The sequence below is a fragment of the Protopterus annectens genome, chromosome 17.part0 (genome assembly GCF_019279795.1).
Source record: "Protopterus annectens isolate FY-2018-M chromosome 17.part0, PAN1.0, whole genome shotgun sequence".
NCBI classification, from domain to species: domain Eukaryota; kingdom Metazoa; phylum Chordata; order Ceratodontiformes; family Protopteridae; genus Protopterus; species Protopterus annectens.
This window is the reverse complement of record NC_056751.1, coordinates 654,064,333-654,076,687: the sequence shown is the minus strand read 5'-3', so window position 1 is coordinate 654,076,687 and position 12,355 is coordinate 654,064,333.

Here is a 12,355-nt window from a genome sequence, read left to right as displayed (position 1 = left end):
TATTATAGCTTTGGTGGCAGTTGCCTCAGCTTAAAACATTTATCAAAATCAAACTTACAACTGCCACAACTGCTTTGAAACCTTGCAAGAGATATCATCACTAACAAGCTTCATATCTTTAATCATTTACAAAATATCTTTTACTTAATGCCATATTGTTTTAACTCCATGTAACATCCCTTTTTCAAATGGTTCTGCATAATATTTGCACATTTTGTTTTATAAAAAGCCATTCATTCATATGAGTCATTGGCATGTGTATCCTTGCAGGCATTAGTCAAATTACTGCATACTTGAGTTATTAGATCACACATACTTAACATGTATTGCTCATGGTCATTACTAATCATTGAACACAAACAACCTTAGTGATACTATGACATCCCTCCTCTGGGTCAGTAATCTAGGAGCCTCAGTCCTCACCACTGACATTGGTGAGGGATGTTCACTTGGAACCAAAAATAGCTACACACAGTTTTCCCTGATGTAGCTCTCTATAACCAAGCACAATTTCCCTTAAGAGCACACAGGGAACACACTCCTGTCTTGGGGATGGTTTTCATCTCTTTCTCACCAGGCCCCAAATACGAATCTACACTGACCACAGCTATAGAGTTGAGTCTTCAGCTGAGTGTTCTATGCCAAGTCTTCCAACATAATCTTTGTGAAACCCAGTGCTCGGTGCCTCTGCTCCAACACACACTCTTTGAGATTTGATTTTCACACACACACACACACACACACACACACACACACACACACACACACACACACACACACACACACACACACACGCACGCACGCACACACGCACGCATGCACACACACACACATACACACAGTAAAGGCTGGCACAGAATTGCCAGCTATGCTCCCTCTGCTCAGACTATAAGGTAGATACTGCCACCAGAATACTACAAAGCCAGCTACTCTAAGGGTCTTACAAGCGGACCCAATTATACTGAGTAAAATTAATACTAATACAAATGATATTGTCTGACCAATGCAGCAAGGCTTTCAGAAGTGGCCACATCATCACCAAATAAATATAAGTACTCTCAAAGGTTAACATATTCTCTAAAAGACCAGCCACAATGAAAATGTAAACATACTTAATGTTGTTGTTGTTTGTCTTTTTGGCTTTTACTGGTTAGGTGTCGCCACAGCGAAACTCTGGTCCACTAATGATTGGCAGTAGATTCTTATAGTGCCAAGTTGCCAGCCTGATGCCCAACCTTCAGCGAAGGCACGCCCATTCATGCATGTCTTTTGGAGGCCACGTGACCATGGGGTGGACATGCAGACTCCACACAGAAGGTACTCCAGTCAAGAATCGAACAGGGGAACCTCTTGCTGTGAGGCAAAAACTCTACCGCTGTATCACCGCGGCAGTTAAAATGTAAATATACTTCATAATAAATAATATAAGAGCATGTCAATACTAAATATCTACTTACAATAAACACTAGAGTTTCAGACACAGGAAATATTAAAAATAACACAGATGGAAAGGTTCACACAGATATAGAAAATCAATACTTAACTGATCTCACTATATTTTCTTGACTGATCTAAAGAATTAAAGTCCCCTAGTTCACTTACTAGAGCAAGGCAAGATGAAGTGGGTGAGTGATCCTTTTTTGTCAATTTTCAAAAAACAGACCGCCCTGAGACTTCTGTCTCATTTAGTATTAAAGCATTATTTCAGTGCTGGATTACAGAATGACATCACATACATCTGGTCATCTGACTCTGGCTCCCACACTACCCCCTTTACTAGAAACTGAACCAGAATCTAGCACATATGTGTCATAATACACATGCATAGAGCTTTGCTAAGATGTGTTATAGCATCTGGAAACTATAAAACCATTTCAAAAACTTTTCATCCCTAAGGACAATACAGTATTATTCCTAGTTCTGCTTTTCAGTGACATTTTACCTCTGGCTGCAATCAGAACTTTAAGATACAATCTTTATGGCCTAAACCAGGTAATTTAGTTTCAGACTATTTTTCAAAGATAGCTGGACTGAAATTAACCTCTTCTCTTCCAGTATACTCTGTTACAATATATTCATTTCAACAGTTAGAATACAGTCTGACATATAGGTGTATTCCTTTTCTGTCCAGCAGGACTCATTGTTGGTAGATTTTTTTAACACAAGCAGCTTTACAAATACATTTTCAACACAAGCACCTGAACAAATCAGTTTGATATACAAATGACATATAATTCTTTACAAAACTCCAGCTAGCTATGCTGGCATATGTTTCATATCTACTGCCCTACTTCTCCTGGCATAGCTGACACTAACGTGCATCATCACAGCTACCAAAAAACAAATCATTCTATGGTACCAAGAAAGAATATACAATTTATTAGTTGAGCACTTTCATCTAGTTAAGAAAGAGAGCTTTTCAAACCTGATTATTCCTGCTTGCTCATGTGATATAGGACATATTTTCCTCAGACTGTCTTATGTTTCAGAAATCACAGCCTCCTACAGAAACTGTAAGATAGATTTACTTTATATTCAGCTGATCACAGAAAAATTATAGATATTTTTGAAATGTGTGAAAACATTTTCCAAAAACTATAGGAAAATTGCAAGTTTCAGTACCCAACCCAATACTCTCTGATGATTTTTATATTATGGGCTACTGCCTATATAAGTTATAGGATGTTTTTTACTGGCATTTGTAAATGCTTTCAATATGAGTTTTCAGACTAAACTTTACTTGGTACATATTTAAGGCATTTAAACATCCTAAGCATTGCAACAAATACATACTAGGCATTCATTAATTTAGTTATGCCACCTTGAACAGACTATATTGGAAATAATAGGCTGTATGTGTTTTGTTGAAAAATGAATTTGTATATCAATATACTTTTGCTTCAACAATGCATTTAGGAGTAAAATTTATTTCTATATCCCTTTTAAATGTAGAGAACAGAAAGGAGTGAAAAGGGCACAAATTACAAGAAAATAGTCACTACTCAAGGTGTTGCTATGTGTTTATCTGTATGCTGTTAGACCAATATAACTTCAAATGAATCACTGAAATCTACTCTTTTGAACATATTTAACTTTTTTTTTTTAAATAGAGAAGTCATTTTTTTAGTTATCTACTTATGTATGTATGTATGCATTTATTTATTTCCCTTTGCTAACCAGGAAAGTGAGATGATCCACAAACAATTTTCACTTATGACCCAGGTTCATAAGAGCAGACTATAATTGCAGATAAGTTCATAGCAAATGCAAATGTATAGAAATCAGTTTGTTAGGACTATATTTAGATATATTTCAACATTATGTGCATGTTTACAATGTACAGATCTATGCACTAGGTGAAAAAGTTATGTTTTGCAAGGAGCAGAAGTTGTTTACAAAATATATTTATACAGGCATCAGTTTTAAGTTCATGGCTTACCAGTTTAGCTTATCTTAACATTTCATTTAAACTCCTTAAATATTTAAATTTAAATTTAGGATGAAGGGGTTATAGCAGGAAAACTCTCATATCCACTTAGAACAAAACCTATCATTACCTCATCAAAGTGATTGGAGACATTTTCTCCCCTTCTGACACCATTTTTTAAAATGAGTTTTAGCTTGGGTGCATGTGATGAAGAATTCTTGGTCACAGCTAAGTATGATGGAATACAGAATTTGAAAGATCATTTACTACCCTGTTTTATCATAATCTGCAATATTTTGAAACTGTTGCCATTCTTCAACTTATTTGAATATTTAAACAAAGTAATTTAAGTCAAAATTAAAGGTTAGAAATTATTTAAAATGAAGGATCTTGTCTCTACAGCAAGGTGAGAATTCTGCAAATTGTGAAAAAAATGTGGGTATAATTTTCCATTGACTCTGTGGATCACTTTTCCTTCAAGATGCAATGACCTTTAAAGTGTTTTCAAGAGTGACCAAACTGCATTGACTGGTTAACTGACTTGTTAAATGTGATTACCTATCTTGATCTACGCAGACAAGACAGGATTTGTAAAGGGTCAGCAGACTCTTGACAATATATTAAAAACCCTACTGATTCTGGACACATTGCAGGTGCTGTGAAGAGCACTTTTGGTTAATATCAAATCTTGATCCAATACTAATTTCATGAACTTTAATTATACTTTGACATAGGAATGGGGTCCATGCCAGTAATAGTACTGGAAACCCAAAAGACTTGGAGAAATTAAACTGAGGAAATAATGGTTGATGCACAGTAATGTTTTAAGTTACACTTAGCTTTAAGTTTTCATGTAGAAAAGGCATTTGATTGGATACATTTGCTTTTTTTGATGGCTGTACTGATGTGTTTGGCTTTCAAACAGGATTTACTCAGTTGTTAAATATTCTTGCAGGATTAACTCAGTTGTTAAATAATATTTATGCTGATGCCAAAGCAAGAATAAAAACTAAGGGTTTGCTCTCTTCACCCTTTAATATTACTAGAGGGACCACATACAGGGTTGTCCCTTTTCCTGAATATTATTTGACTTATATTTGTATCTTCTTGCAAGTAAATTAAGGTCAAATAGATATCTGGGTCTTCGTATAGACACTTTAAAATATACTTTTTTCTCTTTATGCTGATAGGTTCATACTAGGCTATCTGCCCTAGGGCATTTATAAGCCTAGCCAGAGTGTGTTTGGCTTTCGCCACCCATTTTAAATTAATTTTCCTATGCCCTTTTTCGAGGTTAGTATACTGTGCCTCTGTCTAACAGTGGCACAGAAGTGATACCCGGGGTAAATCTACGATCTCCCATTCACTCATCAAAATTCCTCTTGAAGAGAGTCAATGAGGGACTCTGCCTAACCTGGACTGGGATTTTATTCCAGAGTGAAGGGAGCCTCTGGGTTATGAATCTGTCCCTCCAGTATGTCCTATTTATTTCAGTGCTGAGGTTCAAGTCTCTCAAGCGCGTAGCTCGATGGGATTTGGATTTTCTGAGGTGCAGCATGTCCATTAAATCCGGGTTAGACATGGCTTTATATGTCAGGCACAGATCACCTCTGAGCAGGCGGTATGCCACTGAGTAGAGCTGGAGTTTCTTTAACCGGGCAGCATATGGCATCTGATTGAGCCCTTTGATCCTCTTGGTGATGTACTTTTGGGGTCTTTCCAGTTGCTGCAGGTGTCTGGTAAGGGACATCCCAAAAGGGGCATTGTACTCAATTATGGGCCTGATGAGGGATGAGTAAAGAGGCACGATGACCTCCCCTGATCTAGATGTGAATCCCTTCATGATTAGGTCGGCTATATAAAATGTTTTTCTAACCACTTTAGCCACGTGGTTGTCAAATGAGAGATTGCTATCAACTTGGGTCCCCAGGTCCCTAATTACTTCTTCTGTACTTAATAGATTACCACCTATGTGGTAATTTGTGGGCACTTTGTTTTTGCCAAAGGGGATGACTATACACTTTTTGGCGTTTAGCTTGAGGCCATGGCTCTGGCACCAGTTGTCTGTTTCTATGAGGCTCTTTTGGAGGATGCTTGTGTCGGCTGGAGAGTCGATTATGGCACCCAGTTTGCAGTCATCTGCGAATTTGGTCAGCCACAGTCCTTCCGTGTTGGACTGTACCTCTGAGAAATATATACCGAACAAGAGAGGTCCCAGGACTGAGCCTTGTGGGAAGCCACTTGTAACTGGTTTGGAGTCTGACATGGCTCCAGCAATTCTAACCATGTGGGTTCTGTCCTTGAGCCAGTTTGCAACCCATCTAGTGACATAGGGGTTTATATTTAAGCTGGTGAGCTTATCTATAATGCCCGAGTGGGGTATTGTATCAAAGGCTTTTGCGAGGTCCAGGTAGGCTGTGTGGACCACCTTCCCCTTGTCAATGGCCTTGGTGACTGTTTCAAAGAAATCGACCAGGTTTAAGAGGCAGGATCTGCCCTTAAAAAAGTCAAACTGGGTAGGATCCAGTGTCTGTAGGTCCCCAATATCTTTATTTATGAGGTCCATGATGATCCCTTCCATAGCTTTGTAGACCAAGCTAGTCAGGCTTATGGGGCGATAGTTTCCCGGATCCGTTGAGGCACCACCTTTGTGGAGAGGGACCACTGTTGCTGTACGCCACTCTTTGGGTACATATCCTGTAGTAAGGCTGAGATTGAACAGTAGTTTTATGTTTGGGTTTAGTTCTTCTTGGAGTTCATGTAGGATGCAGCCCGGGACACTGTCTGGTCCCATTGATGCTGTGTTTTTTGCTTTGGAGAGGGCGGCTCTTACCTGAGCATCTGAGATGTCAGGGGGGCAGCACTCTGGTGGGATAGATATTTGCCCTTTTGGTGGGGAGGGGGGTGAGAAGTTTGCGCTGAAACTGTCAGCTAGGATGTTGGCAATGTCTGTGGGTTCGGTGTCTTTTTTGTCATTTTGGACTAATTCTGAGCATATCTGGGAATTCCCTGGGATTTAATCATATTTTGCACTATCCTACAGCACAGTTGGATCAGCTTATGTATATAATGAAACAATTTGTAGGTATTTCAGGAGGTAAATTTAACAGTGCTAAAATTATGATACTATGTATAACCTATCAAATCTCTTATACCCTTAAGTATAAATATACTTTTCTGATACACAAAGCATCCATAAAATATATGGGGAGCAATTTTTCCCCTAAAATACAAGATACTTTTTACCTGGGATATAAACCGATTACCAAGACATGCAATGACTTTCCAGCTCATTAGCACTATTTAAGTTTAGACTTTCTAGAAAGGATCTCAGACATAATGACCATTATTCTCCTGAAAATGTTATACTTTGTAGAGTTTGCTCCAGGCTCACTCATTACCCCCCCCCCCAAACACACACACACACACACACACACACACACACACACACCAACGTTCAGTACTTTATACGATGCTTATTACGCAAATTTCAATACATTTTATTTGAACAATACGCAAATAATGTCTCTTGGAGAATCCTTACTTTACCTAGTACCTCAGGAGGGGTTTGCAATCCCAGATCCATAATCATATTTTCAAAATGTGCATTTAAAAATCTTCCAGATCATTTGAAACCTTTAATATTCTGCCATCTGGAAATGCATTTCCTGTGTAAGGTGTGGGGTCTGGATAGATTTTATAAAAAAACTCTTTAGTGGTTGGGAAGGTGCAAACAATAATTTCTAGGGTTTAACTGAACATTTCATAGCAAACATGAGTGAAATACTAAAAAGAGTTGACCTTTTGAAATGGAAAGAAGAAGAAATCTGACCAATTTCCTTATGTTCTTCATGGGAATTAAGAGATTTGGATTTTCAGCATTGAGTCAAAAGATATTTTCCAAGAATTTGCTGAATGCAGCTTGTACTCAGCAGTAGTCTTATCTCTTGGGATGAGTTTAAGCAACATTACCATGGGCCTGGATGTAAAATTTTAAACTTTAATGCATTAGTACATGAGAAACATTAAATATATATAATTCTCTGATACAGAATTATCCAAATGTGGTTAAGTGGATTGTGAAAGCTAGATCCAAAGATTCTAGAATGAAGCAAAATGTTAGTTTTAGTGCACCACACTTTAATGTGTTACTTTAATGAGGAATATGAGAAGTTATGCAGGAAATGGGAAAAAGAGTTAGGCAGGATGGTGAATGATGGTATTTGGGCAAAGGCAGTGCAGAACTGTAGTTATGCAATGATCTCTCAAAAATGTCACTTTTTTGGTTGGGAGTGTTTGCACAGATTCTTTTATATGCCAACATGATTGTTCACCATGGCTGTTAGGAGTGATACCTTTTGCTGGAGGTCGAAGGACCCTCATCCTGGGGATTGGAAACATATATTTATTGATTGCCCCAAGTTAGTAACATTTAGAAATCAGACAATGGTCTGATTAGAGGCACTGCACCATGACAAATATTTTTCCCATCCATATTTGTTTTTTGCAATAGAATATTTTTTTTCTGGGAAGTATCATAGGTCGTGAATCAGAGTTAATGGGAATGTCAGCTTTATTATATAAAAATGTATCACAGGGGATGGAAAAATTGTGATCTTGCCATTATATAACACCTGTTACAGTTCATGAGGATATTATAAAATCAGAAAACTTGCTTTAGTTTTAAAGCATCAAGGATGAGGCCTCTTAAGAACTGGGCCACTTGGATCTCACTGTCAGAGAATTCATCCAGTTAACAGTTTAACATTTTGACTGGTAACTCCACTATTAGCACCTTAAGATGAATATTTCGGTTTTACCCACCTTTCCCTTACTCTAGACTTACATTTACTGGGTATCAATTTCAGTTAATTAATTATACTAATAAGAAACCTGGCAATGTTTCTATGCCTTAAATTGTTTTGCAATGTCTGTTTGATACTGGTATATAATTCTGTTTATTTAGTTAATTTTGAGTTTAGAAAATTGATCTTCACCTTTATTGTGGTTATTTAATCATTTTTTTCTTGGAATAAAAACTCCCACAGTTGAAATAGATACTGAGTGTTTTAAATCTTGACTTCCAGTAATGATGCCCATTAGCAACATATAGCCTTATTCCTCTGCACTGCCATATGACTGATTCTGTATGGCTACAGCAGAACTTGATAAAAATTCCCCACACTTTTATATATGGAGGTAGTACGGTAAGAAACTCTTTTCTGGCTTCTCAAGATTTTTAACGTAGTTAAGTGATTTTGGAAGAGTTACAATGGTGGTATATTACATATCAAATCTAGCAAGTGTGGTGCTGTCATTTTGGTAGGCCAAAGCGGTTTCATTTAATTAAAAGTACGGTTACCAGAATTTTGTCATCTGCAGACCAACAAGCACTATTGGGTTTGTATTAGAAGATACATCTTATCTAATACTTGAGATCTGATCACAGAGGCTTTAGAAAATACAAGACACATGCATAAAGCCCTCATTCACAAATTTTGAACCCCCTATTTATCACACAACTCACACCCTAGACTACATGTATTTCTTAAAGGAATACCACATATCATATTTAGTAATAATATGCAACATCTGTCGTCTAGCAGTAGGATGATACCTTCTTTGTTTATATAGAAATATTATTTACAATTGCTCACTGCATTGGTAAGGCTAATTTTATGGCTATAGCTAATGAGACATGGGACCATATTTCTAATTTCCAACCATTAAAAATCAGCACTTACTCAGGAAAAATCATACCACAGGATCAGAAAGGGGAACAATGTCTTATTCTTTACAAGTTCTTAAGATATCAGACTCCATATAGTTAGTGTTAGTAAGTCTTTGTAAATGGTAAATTTATTTATACATTTCATAAAATATGTGCTCATAAAGAGGTCTGACTTCAAGAGGAGCATCAGTAAATCTGGTCAGAGTAATATGAGGGCCAGAATCATAGCACTAGGCATAAATCATAGCACTTGAGAGAGATGTATGGGACTGTTAAATATTTTCAAAACCTCACTGCAGCAAACTGTTGATTTAATTTTACCTTGAACAGCTTACTATAACATGAATAATATTGACTTTCAAGAGTTTTTTTAATAATGCCATGCTTCAGTTCAGTACTGTTCTTAATAAGGTAAATTGCAACAGATTATTTCTACAGCAGATTAGGGGCATGGTTTATGAGCTGGAGCTGAGTCTTCACTCCATTTTCTGACAGCTCATTGCTACATATATTCTGGTGATCCTTTGGTACATCAGCTTGTTCTTATGACATTAAAAAATACCTTTGTTTTCTGATGTACTACTGTGCATTATATCAAGGTAAACAGCATCATGGATTTAGGTGTTACTCAATCATAGTTGCATGGTTCTGTACTTTCTTCCACAAACTCCAGTTTATTGTCATTTTGACCCATTATCCTTCCTTGAACAATGAATGATTCCATGCTCATCTAGTATAAAACTGTTTATGATTCAATATTTTACCTTTGAAGATGCTCAGCTGGTAACAATTTACATTGCAGCACCAAAAGTGAAAGTAATGTTGTGATACAATAATACTTTGCACTGATCTTTCTCCACATTAATAACTGAGCTGGCAAAATTCCTGTGATCTGTAATGTTACATTTCTATATACTGACAAGCAAGGAATATGTCTAATGTGGTGGACATGAGAGAAGAATAAGTGTTTTTGAGAGGCTCAGCACTTGCTGTGTCTTGTTCCCCTACACTTGGAAGGTAAGTTATTTCCTAGTGAACTCAACAAGTAAGATAACAATTGCTCTTTGAAAATGAACTACTTTTAAATAAAATATTGCACAGTATTTTGTTTATTGAAAGACAGAAATTTTAGTACAAAATATACATTTATTTGATTCTAAATAATGCAGTTTTCAGATTTTTCATGTACTGCGCATGTGTGTGTGTGTGTGTGTGTGTGTGTGTGTGTGTGTGTGTGTGTGTGTGTGTGTGTGTGTGTGTGTGTGTGTGTGTGTGTGTGTGTGTGTGTGTGTGTGTGTGTATGATTTTAGGTCCCTCTCCTGCTTTCATTCCATGTGTGTTTATTTGTATTACTTATAATACAATGTTTTTCTTTTTTATGTGAATTATTTTTCATTCTACTAGTTTTCATTGGTATTTTTCAGACACAGATGGCAGTTGCTGTTTGTAATGAAGGTAAAAATTTGCAGCATTTCATTTCTTGGTGATCTGCTTCAATTTTTTATTTTTTTTATTTTTGCCTATTTTTTAATGATAGTTAATGATTCACTTGGCTAATAACATCATAATTTTTGAAGATATTTAGTACTTGTATCATATACTGTTTTCACTGTGCAAGCCCCAGATTTTATGTGATGTGCTCAAATTCCCAGTCTTTGGGAACTGAGAGCTATTGTCCGATGTGACTTGTACACTGTGCTTTCAAAAAATAAATGTGACAGCACTAATTACAGAAGAAGCCATGTTATGTCTAAGCTGAAAAACTTCTGGGTATTTGAAGTACTAGTCAATGCAACACTGAAAGTCGAGGTTAATCATCATCATCATCAACCCCCTTTTTCTTATTTTCTACAAGGAATCAGGGTGTTGTGTTAACTGTGGACACCTCAATCAATTCAATGCCACACTCCTGTGTTCTTCGACATTTAGGCCTGACTGTTGCAGATCTTCTCTCACAAATGATCCATCCATGCTTTGCTGAATGACCTTGTTTACTCTTAACTTCTTCCTGTCTGTTCAAAACTTCTTCACCAGACTGTCTTCTGCTTTTCTGCACATGTGTGTGAACCATAGTTACCTGTTCTCTTTGATCTTTTCTTCAATTAGAGCTACTTCGGCTTCTGCTCTTATGTCCTAATTTTTACAACTGTCCCACAGAGTGCATTCTACCACCCATCTCAGGCACTTCATTTCCATTACCTCTAGCTTCCTCATCTGCTCTACCTTTACTGGTCAGGTTTCTATACCATACAGTAATACTGGTTGCACCACTGTTTTGTACACCTTACTTTTCAGCTTTACAGGCATCTTCTGTCATATACTACACCTGACACCCTATGCCATTTGGCTGAAGTCCCTCTAATTCTAACTATGACTTCTACATTCAGACTGTCGTTCTCTACAACTACCCCTCCCAGACAACTGTCAACCTGTTCCACTATCTTCCCTTCTATCTCTGTTCTCAGCTTCTTCTGATTTCCCAAATTTACTGCCATTACCACTGTTTTATCTGTACTTAGTTTCATCCCTTGTGACTTCAGTTTTGCATTCCATTCCTCTATTCATTGCTAAAGTTCTTGCTCAGATTCTGCCTGTAATGCCACATTGTCTACATACAGCAGCTTTGTTAATCTGTCCTCACTGACATTTTCCTATAGTAATCCATCACCATCATGAGCAGCAGGGGGTTCAAAGCTGAATCCTGATGCATACTCACTCCCAGTGGGAACACCTTTGTGAGACCAAACATTGTACTTGAGTTATTAGATCTTTGTACATAGCCTGCACTAATTCTACCAATGTTTCTGGAACATCGAACTGTCACAGGACTGTCCAAATCAGCTTTCTTGGGACCTTGTCATATGCTTTTGTCCAGTCTATGAATGCCTAATTGGATGGCCTCTTTCCTCATCTCTAGCTTCTTCTCAACTATTTGTCTTACTGCAAACATTGGATCAGTTGTACTGCACTGCATCCTGATCTGAATCTGAACTACACATTTCCCATCTTACTTTCTACTACTCTGCATATCCATTTATCAATCACACTCTCCAGAAGTTTCAGGCAATGTCACAGGAGTTTGATACTGTATTGTCCACAGTTGTGAATGTTCCCTTTGTTCTTGTACACTGGCATTAGTAAGCTTATTCTCCAGTCATCTGGGATGCATCTTTCTCTCCACATTGCTATGTGTACTG